Below are 14,337 nucleotides of genomic sequence, written 5' to 3'. Positions count from 1 at the left end.
CCCCAATCTTTCCTTTCAGGTATACCAAGTTTTTTATTTTAACAGAAATATGTATATGTACACGGATATTACTGTAAGTGTGCCGTGTGCCAGACACAGAGAAAAGCTGGCGAATGAGGTCAGTGCTGCGTGCATTACAGTAATTCCAAAATGGGTGCAACTAAATTATTAATGTATATAATGTTTGAATGCGCCACATAATGTTTGCAAAATCTCATTTGTGCAAGCAATAATATAGAAATCCCCATTTTTTCTTTGACACTGCCCAAACCACGTGGATCTTTGTTTGCATAATGCTCCAGCTGCATCTTTGTGATGGGGGGGACTTATATATCTTTTTTGCAAGCAACAATGTAGAAATTCCTGGTTTTTCTTTGCCCATTGACCTAAATGTGCTTCTTCTTTTTTTAAGGCTCAGGGCTACAACCGCGTCTTGTTGCTGAAGGCTTAGGCCTTGTCCATAGTGCAAGATACGGAGCGAGCTACATAGCTCGCTCTACAAACAAACGTCTGTATTCCAAAGTGCCTGGACATAGTGAGGGCGAGCTTGCACGTGAGATACAAGGATACCAAAAGCAGAAGAGACAAACTTGTTTGCTATTGCAGCGAGACAGGCTGGTCATGTGAGCGGCTAACAGCCAATGCAAATTTAGTAAGCTATTCTGCCTGGATACTGTTCAAATTACTTTTTGTCAGTTGAGTTGTGCTTGCTTGCTGTAAGAATATGGACAACTCAACTATTGAAAATTTGATTACTGAGGTTTACAAACATGAACCTTTAATTCATACAATGACAGAAATATCAATGATAATTTATGGAGAATAATAATAGCATGTTCTTGTATAGCGCTGCTAGTTTTACGTAGCACTTTACAGAGACATTTTGCAGGCACATGTCCCTGCCCGATCCTTGCTCCTGGACATAGGTATAACCCCCCATCTGGCCCCTCCCCCGGCTTGCCCCTGGCCACTCCTGTGGCCCACCTGATTCGGGGAGGCCGCGCCCCCCAGTCACTGTCTGTGCCGCCCAATTGGGCTGGTCCGCTTTATTACCAGCAGAGACTTGCAGAGCTGTAACACCCCCAATAACCCCTTCACTGGCAAAGAAGAGTGAAAGAGGACAGGATGGACCATAGTCATTTTGCAGAGAAAGAAACTGCAAGATTTGAAAGGAGCATATTGTGGGAGAAGCAGAAGAGGTAACCGTAAAATGTAATATTAAAAACATATGCTGGTGGAATAAATAGATATTGATGTTATAGACTACGATAGAAAAAGGAGGAATGTGGCCCGGCTAAAGTGGAATTAGGAGGAGCTCAGTATTGGATATTTTAGGTTTGATGGGACAGAGGACTATCCTGAGGCTTGGGAAACTACCATAGGTCTTGGGTAGATAGATATCAGTATGCAATCTACTGTATATAAAATGTCGTACTTAAAGCCACAAGAAGTTTTAAGGTTACAGAAAATGAGAGAGAGACAGAATATTTTATAAGAGAAGTGGACAGACCCCAGAACTGAGCCCTCAAAACTCAATAATCATTGTAGCAAATATAGCAAAACATTTTATTTAAATGACTTATGACTACAAAATATTTTAGAACTATATACACATAAAAAGTAGAATTACTAAGAGAAAATATAATATGGCTTTGATTCTGATGATACAATTTCTAACATTTCCTCTTTTTCTGTTTTTTGGCTGTGCAGGGAACTAAACATCTCCAAAATGACACCTTTGTTTTCTTCTCTGATCTCTCGCTGCATTTTGAGGTCATAGATGTAATCTCCATATTTATTTCAGATATATTTACATCCTCAGAGTATTTCTGCCTCAACTGAATTGGACGACCATATAAAAACACCTGTAGTTCCTTCTGCTGAGTTTCAATTGCTTCTCTAGTCTTAGAGATTTCATCAGACAGTTTTCATGCTTTGTCGAAGATTGTTCATGTATGTTGTTACATCGTAGAGGATTTGAGCATCTGTCAACACCATTTTCAAATATTTCAATTGTCCTGAAAAACATAATTATGATTTATAGCAGATATATTTAGAATGAAGCAAAAGTATTTATTACATTGTGTTACTATTTGTATTTGAAACAAATATATACTGTATATATATATATGTATATATATAAAAAAAATTCTAATGCCTGTTCATGTTTGTAATGGTTCCAATGGGTAATGTGTCAGTAATGATTCCTGTTGTACAGGTATCACTTTGCAATGTGAGTATGGTCATTTGCGTTCATTACACTTTTCCCACAAACCCACACAAAGAGGCTGATTCTATATGCGGCGAAGCGAGTAGTTTTCAAGCCAAATTCCCCATTGACTTCAGCCAAAAATGTCCACTTCAGCACATATAGCTCAGAATATTGAGGGGCTGATAATATAACAGCTATTTCAGCATCAGCCCTTTAATATTGTCAGCTATAACAGCTATTTCAACTCGATTTCAGACAAGAAGTCCTGGAATAAATGAATATAGTCTAAAAACCAATACCCAAAAGATTACATTAAAGTATACATGATTATATATTAATATTTTCACAAATATTGATTATTAATGACTCTTTAAAAGATTTCCATACCTTATAGCTGAGATTACAAATGTTCACAATCTCAGGCTGAAACACGTGTTCTGTGGTAATGATATTGGTTGTTCCAGCAGTGAGACCTCCTGAGAACCTCCCTAAAACAAGATACAGCATTAACAAACTGCGGCCAAGGAGGGTCCTGCTTGCTGTCCTGCTATTCTTGTTGTGATGAGCAGCAGCCAGATCATGGAATTCTGGGACCATTTGAAACATAACTTCAGAACTTTGACTCTGATTAAGTAATCACATGATTTCAGAGAAAATGACCCTGCTCAGCTTGAAATAAATGTGTATTGGGGGAGGCGTTCCTCTGGGTAGAGGTATATATGATAAACTTACACAAGACAAATAAACCCAGTTATGGGCACTCATGCATCATGCATGTTTGTTGTGTGTACGTGCGTGTATATATATACAGTGTTCGACAAACCTATACATTTGCTCGCCCCGGGCGAGTGGATTTAACCCCCGGGCGAGTAAATATTGGCCCAAGCAGCACACGTTTGGTACTAGGTGGCGAGTAGATTTTTTTGTGTGGCGAATAGATTTTTTGGTGATTTGTCAACCACTGTATATATATATATATATATATATATATATATATATATATATATATATATATATATATATATATATATATATATATATATATATTACATGCAAAGTATGTGTGGTAATTAGTATGTGTGGTGTGTGTGACTGGGATTGTATGTAGTGTGTTTGTTCATGCTGCATGCATCTGATGTGTGTATCTGGTCTGCAAACATGTGGTATGTGTATCTGACGCGTGTACATATGTATATGTTGTGTGTATCTTGTGGAACACCCACAAGCTCATATTGAACCCCCAAAATAACCACAACATATATATAAGCGTATAAGTGTCACAGAGGAGTGCTACTGAGTGCTTGCAGTGTGAGTGTAACTGTGATTCTGTTGACTACCAAACAGATAAAGTGTATAACTGGCAACATGGTAAAAGAACAACCAAGAAATCAAGACCCCAGAATGTATCCAATCCAGCTGCTGTATCTGGTGCAACATCAACAGACATTGACTCTTCGGACTATGATTCCAGGCATTCAGTGGAAGGCGATGCAGGTCCATCATCCTCTTTTTTAGGACAAAGCCACTGACAAGACCAAACGCAAGGAGGACAAGGCGTGGGAAGTCGTCAATTATAAGACAGAATGCGATATGGATACAGAGGCAAGAAGAGAAGGGGCAATCATGCCAAGTGGTGAGTGATGAACTTACTATCATTAATCTTTCTAATGTGGTCCTCTCCGAGGAGCAATTATTTGTTCTTCGAAAAGGACTATCTTTCTCACCTACATATCATGTTAACAAGTTTGATTGGATTAAAGATTTGAATTTGTTTTGCCGTAAATTGCTTCTCACAAAACATTTCAACAAATTTTCCAGTAATGAGGTAAGTAGTCATGATGGTGATGAGGTCCTTAACACACAGGAGCGTGAGTTAATACAAGACTTGGTTTCTCCATCACTACCCAGTGTAGGGACAGGCAATGAGTTAAGTTTGGTATCCAATTTCAAGCCAAAATCTACTTTCTGTCCTCCTATACAAACAAATTCGTGTATTGAAATCTTTGCGAATCTTGTAACGGAGGACATACTTAACCTACCCAAAAAGACAGGATATAACAATTTATCTGGCTCACAATGGAGGGCTCTTAAAGATCTGTGTGGCTTATCCACTGTGGAAATTAAACCAGCGGATAAAGGCGGTAACGTGGTGATTTGGCCGAAACCACAATACGAAAAAGAGGTCTTCAGACAACTGAAAGATATCAAGTGCTATCTTGTACTTGATTGCGATCCAACTGAAAAATTTAAGATGGAGTTGGATTGTATTCTGGAGAGTGCCTGCTCGCAGGGCACAATCACAGTATCTATCTGTCAGGGTCTGAAGACCAAATTTCCGGTATCACCAACCTTTTACATTCTACCTAAGGTTCACAAACACCCCCAAAACCCACCAGGCAGGCCTATTGTGGCAGGGATTGGGGGTCTGCGTGAACCTATTAGCCATTTTATTGACACTTTTTTGTACCCTATAGTGGATATTTTACCCACCTTCCTGCGTGACACTATGGATGCGCTATCTAGATTGGACGAAATCATTGTGGATGGTAGTGTGATCTTAGCGACCTGTGATGTGGAGGCATTATATACCTCCATTCACCACACGGACGGTTTGGCAGTGCCATGACTGATCGGGTTCTGTTGTGGTTGAGATACATTGATGACATCCTGATCCTCTGGCAGGGCAGTGCGGAGGATTACGGACAGTTCGTCGATGTGCTCAACCACAACAGCCTTAATATTAGGTTAACGTCTAAATTTAGTTTCACCTCAATCGATTTTTTAGATCTATGTATCAAGATTGAGAGTGATGGGCACCTTAGTACTGACATTTTTAGGAAGGAGACTGCTACGAATGCTATCCTACACGCTACAAGCTCCCATCCTCAACACCAAATTTCGGGAGTACCGATTGGTGAATTTATTCGCTTGAAACGTAATTGCTCAAACCCTATTATCTATGAAACAAGAGCATTAGAGATGAAACACAGGTTCCAAAACAGAGGATACAGTCAGTCAGTAATTAAGAAGGGATATGAACGCAGCAAAAGTATGAGCCGGGTATCTCTATTGAAACCCAAAATCAAAAAACAAGATTGCAATAAAATAAGATTTATTGGCACGTACAATCAGCAGTGGAATCAGCTGCGTGAAATCCTGCAAAAACATTGGCCAATTCTCATGATTGACTTGGACCTCAGACAACAACTCGGCCCCAAAGTGGAACTTGCACGCAGAAGATCTCCTAATCTTAGAGACAAATTGGTCCACAGCCACTACACTGTACCAAGTACTACTACTTTTCTGTCAACATTTGACAAAAAGGGATTTTTTAAATGTGGTGGCTGCTCTGCTTGTAAATTCGCTAAACAAACATCAACTTTCCAGGACTGTAAGGGCATTAATGAGTTTAAGGTACAACAATTTCTGACCTGCCGCTCGAAGGGGGTGATCTACTGCCTGTTGTGTCCTTGCAATAAAATATATGTAGGGATGACAACTAGGGAATTACGTTTTAGAATTATGGAACACAGTCGGAACATTAAAACAGCGAATAGGGATCTAGAATCATCTAAGAAAATTACAACGGTAGCAAAACATTTTTTGCAGGAACACAATGCTGACAATTCACTTCTCTCCGCATTTGCAATAGAACGTGTCTCTCTGGGGATACGCGGAGGAGACTTTGAAAGAACACTTCTGCAACATGAATGCAGGTGGATTGTCACTTTAGGATCAATGCTACCCAATGGTCTTAATGACTATTTGGGATTTGCAATGTTCCTGTAAGGATATCTGATAACTCTATCCATAACTATGGCCTCCCCTTTTTGTATTTAAAACCCTTTTTGTTTTCCAGATTATACAGAACAATGACGAGAGTCTTTTTTGGGAACAATAAATTAATAAAATATTCCTTTTTAGGGGGTTTTGGCTGTAGGGGTTTAGGTTTAGACTGTTTTTTTATAATTAATGTATTAACAGTTTTCACAGATATCCACACACCATCCCCACTTTATATATATTTTATATTTTTTATTATTGTTTCCCCTTCTGTATATTCTCTTTTTCTTTTGTTCTCTCTCTTCCCCCCTCTGTGATGAGATTGATTTGTGCGCAATATTCAGAACTATTGTACAGCACAGCATGTTTATGACTCAGGGTATACACTGGGGCCTGAGGGGAAATCTGGCCTACGCAGGTGGGTCACTGACCCCCTACACACACACTATCTCTCCCCTTGCTCCTCCGGTGCCCTCTGACTAGCGTGGTCCCTCCCCCACGCCTCCTTTTCCTGCCTGTCAGCAATCCCTGCAATCCTATTCGCTCCCTGGCGTCAGGTGGCTTCGCTGAGGCTCCTGGGGGTTGTAGTTTACTGCTGAGCCTCCTGGTGATTGGCCAGCCGTTCGCGCGCTTTACCCTGCGCATGCTCAAACTTCCTCAGAGCCTCCCGTCGCGCATTGGTACTGCGCATGCATGAAACGCAACATGGCGGCGCCCTGTATTATCGAGCCGCCGCGGAACGCTGCCTGCTCAGCCCCCACCTTCAAATGTGCCGTGCGACCCTAACAGCGCCCGTGATCGCCCCCCACAGCTTTTTTTGTTACACCATTGGAAGATTTTTGCACTCGACTGAAGGTACAGTATTTGGATACATTTTGACTGAAAGGACCAGCTAGAGCAGCTGTATTGCTATCTTTGAGACTTCTATGGACTTCATAGTCCTGAGATTGTCTTGGTCTCATTAAAGACTAACAAATACTGTGCTTTACTAGTTTGATTTTAATTTATTAAAGCTCCAACTGGTTCTCATTGTTAACATATATTTTTTTACTTATATGATATGTGATAGATTTTTTTTATATGATTTTGCTTTTATTTGTAGCTTTTGTTTATTGACACCTTTCTATTTTGGATTTTACATGATTCCATGTATTTATTATTAATGTATTACCTTTTATTTATTAATTTCCATCATTTTAAGAATCAGAGTTCAGTGATTTTATTTAATGATCTCATAACATTAAAGGAAACCACATTTAGGTGTATAAGAAGTAAAAAGTAACACACCATAAATGCTCATTTGTGGCAGTGTAATCATGGGGTAGGTTTGGTGACCTGTTTGAGATATATTGTATGAATGTGCCCAAAGTGTTCTTTATCATTACTGTACCAAAACTTTAATAACCTTGTTTTTTAAAAGATAACACAGTGTTTTCCTGAAATTAACTATGCTAATGAGTTCTAAATACCACTGTTACTTTTGAATATAATTCAGTTAGTGAAAAAGGTGTTAATTCAGGGAAAATAACGGTCAGATTATGTGCCATGAATTAAGAGTTTAGTGAATCTAGGCCATAGAGAGACAGTCTATATAAATATTCCTCATTAAATAGTCTCCCAGATTGCTATATTAGGAATAAAATGCTACTTCAGGAAAAGGTGCATTAAAAATAAAATACACAATTTAAGTATTTTTGCAAAGTAATCTATGTACTTTTCCTATTCAGGTAACTTTCAGTAGATTAAGATACCATGAAGTGGTACAGCGCTGGAAGTGGCAAAATAAGGTTAGATAAAGCTAAATAATTTGACTTATTTATACTGTACATTACTCTGTGTCATGTATTTCTAAGAGTTACCAAAGTATATCGTTATATAACGGTAATTTGTCACAGACATTAACTTAACCTTTAATGGAATGGGCTTGTTTGCAAACAAACTACTTTTGAGAAGGCTAAAAAGTAACAATATTTTTAAGTATTTTTGGAGTAAGTATATTGGCATTTCTCCATTCAACCCTCCGTGTCAGTGCATGGCATTGGGAATTAAGCCCCTCAGAAATGGAGCTACAGTAGGAAACAGATCACTTGACATTTTTTCCGGATGAATAAGAAACACTCTTCTCTCCTTGCATCATTTGTTCTGTGTCCTACCAGCTATGAGGTGGGTGTGTTTTTGTTGCTTGTATTTAGTTTTTTGAGGTCACCTTTGTGCAACCAATGGCAGCCTCCGGAGCTAGACTAATCCACTGACTGCATTGAAGCCTCCCTGCCTTTACCAAGCCTTTGTTCCTCTCCAAAGGCTGCTAACTAGCCACTGAGGGAGAAGTGGCATTCTAAACCCTGGCATATTCAGTCATACCGGCCATGTGCTGCAAATGGGAGCTCTCCCCCCCCCCATCTTTCCAACCCAGTTTGAGGCCGGGAGACTCATCCTCATCTACAACAGCTGCAAATATCTGTGGGATTCTATTGAGCTAGGATGGCGTTAAGTATTGCTGCTTTACATCACTTTTGGCTTTAACTAACTTGCTCCTTCCTGGAAGCACAACATGACATCATATCTGACCGATTGCTTGGAATGAAGGCAATTTTCTTCTGTACATCCACAAGAACGTCAATACATATGCCATCATGTTCGCAACATGGGATTTTGCATGGCCAAGTCCCGATGGGCAGGGGCACTTGGGAGTGGTTTATTTTCCAATTGGCCATCTCTTGTCCAAAAGCAAAGCATTTATATTTCACCCTTGCCATTCTCTCACTCGATAATGTACGGGTAAGCTGCTGTTCTTTTTCTGTCACTGTGACTCCCATTCGCACTGCTTCTCTCACTAGAAGCAAGACTGAATCTCTGGCTGATGAGGCTTCTTCAATAAATAAGAAATATGCTGCCAAACTTAAAGCTGCATTTCAAGCTCCCGTTTTTTTTTTGTAGTTTTTTTTTTACTTCAATAGTTTCATGTGGGCAATTTCTACATACCTAAAGAACAGCATAGCTGCCGGTCAATTCGTTCTCCGTCTATTGATCGGCAAAGTTTGGCGACATCTTTAGATCTGGGGAATGTAAATGGTTGCTATAGGAACAAACATGCTTGTTAAAATAGAATACAAGAAAATTGGTCTTTCAAAGTTGTTTTTTTAAAAACAGAAAATGCTAAAAGTATTTTTTCTTATTAAAAAAAACACACATGCAGGATATTGCTTGAACTGCAACTTTAAACATCTCAATTGTTTTGGTTAAAATAAAAAACATATTTCTTGACAGGTTGTTAAGGTTGTGACAATTATGTATGTGTGCCTTAAAAAGAAGCTCTTGCCCAAATGGGTCCTTTTTTTTGTGTTTCAAGTAATTTATGATTTCCTCATTTATGTCTGCTAGATAAGAAGCTTTTAAAATAGCTCTGTATTATGAGTACCTGTGTTGTGGCTGAAACATTGGACCATGGATATCTCGTATCAGAATAAACATCCATTTCTTTCTTAATTAACGGTTTATTCAGTCCAGGAATAGGCAGAAAGACCATTATAGCAAAAAGTATTGGAAGAGAAGAGTCCTTTCTTCTGCAAGACCAGAGACAGAAGTATTGGTTTATCCAAAAGGATGAAACCATCCTTTTCAGACTGCACAACATACTGTAGAATGGACCTTTCTATTCAATCAGACATGGCCATTCATCATGCAAAAAGAAGCAGAAACAGACATAGAACTGATCAGGGAGAAGTACCCGATAAAGAGTTATCTTTCAGAAATTCAAAAGACTCTCTCTCAGAGTTCCATAACAGCTGGGGAAAGATTAATGGCACAGATAATCAAAGAAGGATGATGAGAATTCAAGACCCAACCTCCAGAGAGGAGATTCCAAGAAATCCACTAAACCTACTGTCTTTTTAGAGCTACATTTCAAGTTTACTGCAAAGGGGGTGATTGCAGAGGTAACTCCTACTTGGCATGGTTGGTGTTTCTTCTGTTCCAATACTTTGATACTGTACTGTAGTACAAAAAAAAGGAGAATCATTCGGTACAGTCTTAGATTTAAAATATCTCAACAAATTAATTAACAAGAAATACTTCAAGATGGAGTCAGATCAGTGATAAGCATTCTTGGCAGGAGACTTTTAGCTGCCATAGATCTGAAAGATGCAAGCCCCATGTACCGATTGAACCGCCACATTACATTTTTTGTTCAAGGACATCATGACAAGTATCAGGCACTTCCTTTGACAACTCTTCTGGTGTTTACAAATATTTTGGTAGTAGTGGCTTCATAAATCAGACAATATGAGATATATATTGTTCCTTATCTGAACAATATACTAATAAAAGCATGATTCAGAAGCAGAAGAACATGCAACCAATGTGATCGAGATTTTACAGGAATATGAACCTGTAAATCACCACAAAGTACTCTGCAACCTAGCCAGATTCAAAAATTGTAGGAGTTATTTTCAGTATACTGTAGTAGCAACCAATGTATATTTTTCCCTAGGCAAGAAGGAGAAGATTATATATTTAACAAACAGGGTTTGTGTATTTCATTACCCAACAGCCAAACAGTGTATGTTGCTTTTAGGTCTTAAGTTTGTCACAATAGAAGTCTGGGCATTGTTTCACCTGAAGAAACTTCCAACAAAATGTCCTCAAATTCTGAAACAGGGCATATCATAGAAAATAAGATTGCTTTCCAAGACATGGATTACATTGAGGTGGTGGGACAAAGTGTGTACCATCTAGGTTGGATTATAATGTCAACAGATGCCAGTTAAACAGGTTGGGGAGCCAATCTATTACGTAAATATAATCAAGGAAGTGAATCAACATTGTTGATAAACATCTTGAAACTAAGGGCAATGTTTAAGGCTCTGTTTCATTTTCACCCCAACTATCGGAAAGGCCAGTGAAAGCGTTTGTTTACATGAATCAAGGAGGGACCAAAAGCTTTCACGCAACAAAAGGAAGTGGCAAGGAATGTAAGTCTTTGAATGCCGGTGGTGCTGCAGCAAAATGTCACAGCTACCCTGACATATTGCAATCACATGACCGCTCTTTGGGGATCACTGCATCACTGATGACACTCACAATCTTCTGTTCTCCATTGGAGCGCAGAAAGCGATCAACCATAGATAATGAGCAAGAAAACCCATGACGTAGTCACTACATTATGGGGACCACTGAGTACCAGCCCCAAAGGATTAAGATGGGCAAAGAAGATTATAACATTAATTACAGCAGTTCCTACACTGTCGTAGGGGTAGCTAAGGTTCAAGCATATATGCTAAGCAGGAATTTAATAGACTCAGGAGAATTATCAATTGATAGCTATATTTCAATAGACCTGATGCTTTAAAGTCGTAATTTCAAGATACAAGTATTCTGTGCAAGTCATCTGGTTCACAAAGTGGAATTTGTAGATGTTCTTCCCCTCATATTGAGTTTTTAACTAGTATGTATTCCAAACTTTTCCTCCAATACATAAAGTATCAGAGAAAATCAGCATGCTGAAAACTGACTAAATAAATAATACCTGGCCTACAAAACCCTGGTATACAGATATTCTCAAAATTTAAATAGAGGAAATATGTTCTGTTCAGACCTATTAAGTTGCCAATTTAGGATTTCAATATGATTCTGGAGGCTATGAAGATGGCTCTTTCTTAAAGCAATCTCTTCAGGGACAAGAATAAGTTTAATTAGTGCATTGTCTTGAGATTCACCATTTTGGTGAATGCTCCAAGACAGATTGTCTTAACCTTGCCACTTTAAAGTGGTATCTTCTTTTTGCCCAAAACCAAATAATACATTGGAGATTATATACTCTGAATGCTGCTACAGCTTTAAAGTCCTACATATCTAATGCAATAAGGAGTACAACCATTTTTATATTATTTTCCAGTTCACAAAAGGATTTTCAGCCACCAAAACAACTATTTTAAGATGGATCATAGCAGTTCAGGAAGCCTGTGAAATCATTTGGTATTAATTCCACAGAGGGCAATCAGCAAACTCTAGCCACATCTGGAAAGAACAAGAAGCTACTGTGGAACAATATTTTCAAAGCAGAAAGATGGTTCTTGCTGAGTAGGAATTTAAAAGACCCAGAATGGTCACTAGATATTTTATAGGTGAGGCAATCTTCAATCGACAAAAAGTCTCCCAAAGGAGAGTAGGATTTTATTTTATGATTTGGTTTGCCTTAAAGGGACAATGTGCCTGTTATTTGTTTTTATGTGGAGAATAAACCACGGAAGTTTAAAGCATAATCCACTGTTTGTGACTCTTAATAATGTGAGGTCATCCTGCCACAGGTGGTGTGAGAAGTGGGATGCTACGCCTCTGGGGTCAGTAGAAGGAAATGTGTTAAGGCCATAAACTCAGGCAGAAAAACAAACCAGGATCACTGGGCTGTGTAAGGCATACAGGACTAACGAGTGCTTGGTGTAAAGTCTTACCGTCGGGTGTGAGAAGGAGGGGGAAACATGGGTTTTCAAAATGGCCGACTGGAAATGTTTTTTTTTGCAATGTACTTAACCAGGTGAAACAGTGTCCCTTCAGGAATGAGCATCACTACGTAGCCCTGGAAAGGGAGCGGTACCAGATGTTTTTGGTTGGCCAGGCTCTTTATAGCACAACAAAGTGTACCTTCAGTACCACTGATGCATTGGAAATTTCTACGACAATGAAAAATGTTCCTCAACTTGCAGCGGAAGTTACAGAAATGTTTGACCCCATGTTGTCCGGAAATCATTCGTCATAAAAGAGCCGAGATGTCTTGCAGCACAGAGCGACTGGTGGAATCATCACGGGAATGGCAATAAATGAAAAGAATGAGCAAAGGAAAAATGAATCCTTTAACCAAGCAACAGGTGCACTCCCATCTGCCAGGTATGTGTATGATCTCCGTGGTGAACAGACGAAAAAGGAGCAAGAAGCTAGCACCAAGTTACAGATGTGTCTACTCCTGGCGTTACTTGAGTATGCAGCTTTGGAGAAAATGGGGCATCACTTGTGAAGTGAGTTGGAGGAGGTGGTGACTAGTCTGAAAGTGTGGTTGCCACTATGGATGAAAAGCAGAGCAAGTCTGACAAAATGATTGCTGACTGGAAACAGTTCTATGAGATGTCTCAGAAAGACGTTCACAGAGCTGGAAGTCTCCCAGTAAGAGATTCGCACTCTCACCACAGATCTTTGTAAATTGAAGGATGCGGATGAAAAGATACTGGTTCATTTAGAGACTGTAAAAAGAGAAAATACATGTCAGAGAGGTAGTTTCAGATTTGACTGACCAGATGAGTGAAAGAATTGAGAAGCTTCACCAAGAAGAAAAAGTGAAGAGACAATTGACACAGGAAAAGTTATAAGTGCAGGAAGAACTGAAGAATGCATGGAGAGTGCTGCAAAAAGAACTTGTCTCCCTGGAGCAGCATACACAAGCAAAGCGCATACTGCAGAGCTTGCTGTAAGAGCTCTGTGCAGGTCGGCAGGAGGCAAAGGAGAAACAGGCAGATGATGAAGAGAGTTCTGCAGTGAGTTCTGCAGGAAGAAAGTATCCAGACTGCTAACGAAGTAAAAGTGCTACAGGAGTATTTGAGTACCCAGTGTGTCCCTGCAGAGTAGCATGAGAAACTGAAGGCCATGCTGAGAATCACCAGAGCCACACTGGAGGAGCTTAGAGGCCAGGTGACTCAGTATTAGAGGGAACAGGAGAAGGAGCGAGAGCTGGAGGAGCAGAGAGGCTGCTCCATTCCCAACAGTATGCCCAGAAGAGAGAGGTCTGGAAAAGGCAGATGTGATAGAACAAATACCGGTTTCATCAGAGTCTTGTGAAGCTTCGAACGGAAAAGACAGCTCGCTTTTTAACGCTTATGAGTCTATAGAATCATCTCCTACAAAGAAAGTATTTTAAGGGGCAACTTGTGATGATGGAAGAAAGAAGGAAGGCATTACACCCTGGACCTATTTCAAAAAAGTTGGGCACTCCTAAAAAGCATCTAAAGAGGCCTTGTGAAAATAATAAAGATGTTCTGGGATAGTAACATTGCATCAAAGAGAACCAGGCCCTTGGATCCAATTGGAAGTTGGACAGTCGGAAAGATACAAAACAAACTGGAGGGAAGGTTGAAACCCTCTTCAATTGGAAGTCAAGAAAAAAAGGGAAAGTCTTTGACATTGGACTTATCCGACAGTGATTCTGGTGCATGGCAATGGTGCACGGGCCACTCCACAAGACAATGTTACGTTGGGGAGGGGGATATGTGACCGAGTCACTGTCTGTGCTGGTTGGAGAGAGCTTGTAGTGTGCATACGTTCCTGCATGCAGTAGGTTAAACTCCTCTGTAGGAGCC

The 14,337-nt window shown here is 39.6% G+C and overlaps 1 long non-coding RNA gene across 1 annotated transcript; it reads right to left on the bottom strand.

The window, feature by feature from the left end:
• Window positions 1-1,657: 1,657 nt before the first annotated feature.
• LOC142492044 (uncharacterized) lies at window positions 1,658-9,048 on the bottom strand. Its single transcript, XR_012800689.1, has 3 exons — window positions 8,978-9,048; window positions 2,600-2,700; window positions 1,658-2,018 (listed from the first exon to the last, which is right to left on the bottom strand). It is a non-coding gene; the product is annotated as an uncharacterized LOC142492044 (long non-coding RNA).
• Between the last annotated feature and the right edge of the window lie 5,289 nt (window positions 9,049-14,337).

The sequence above is a fragment of the Ascaphus truei genome, chromosome 4 (genome assembly GCF_040206685.1).
Source record: "Ascaphus truei isolate aAscTru1 chromosome 4, aAscTru1.hap1, whole genome shotgun sequence".
NCBI classification, from domain to species: domain Eukaryota; kingdom Metazoa; phylum Chordata; class Amphibia; order Anura; family Ascaphidae; genus Ascaphus; species Ascaphus truei.
The sequence above is the reverse complement of the archived record's forward strand: the minus strand, read 5'-3'. Positions and strand labels throughout refer to the sequence as shown.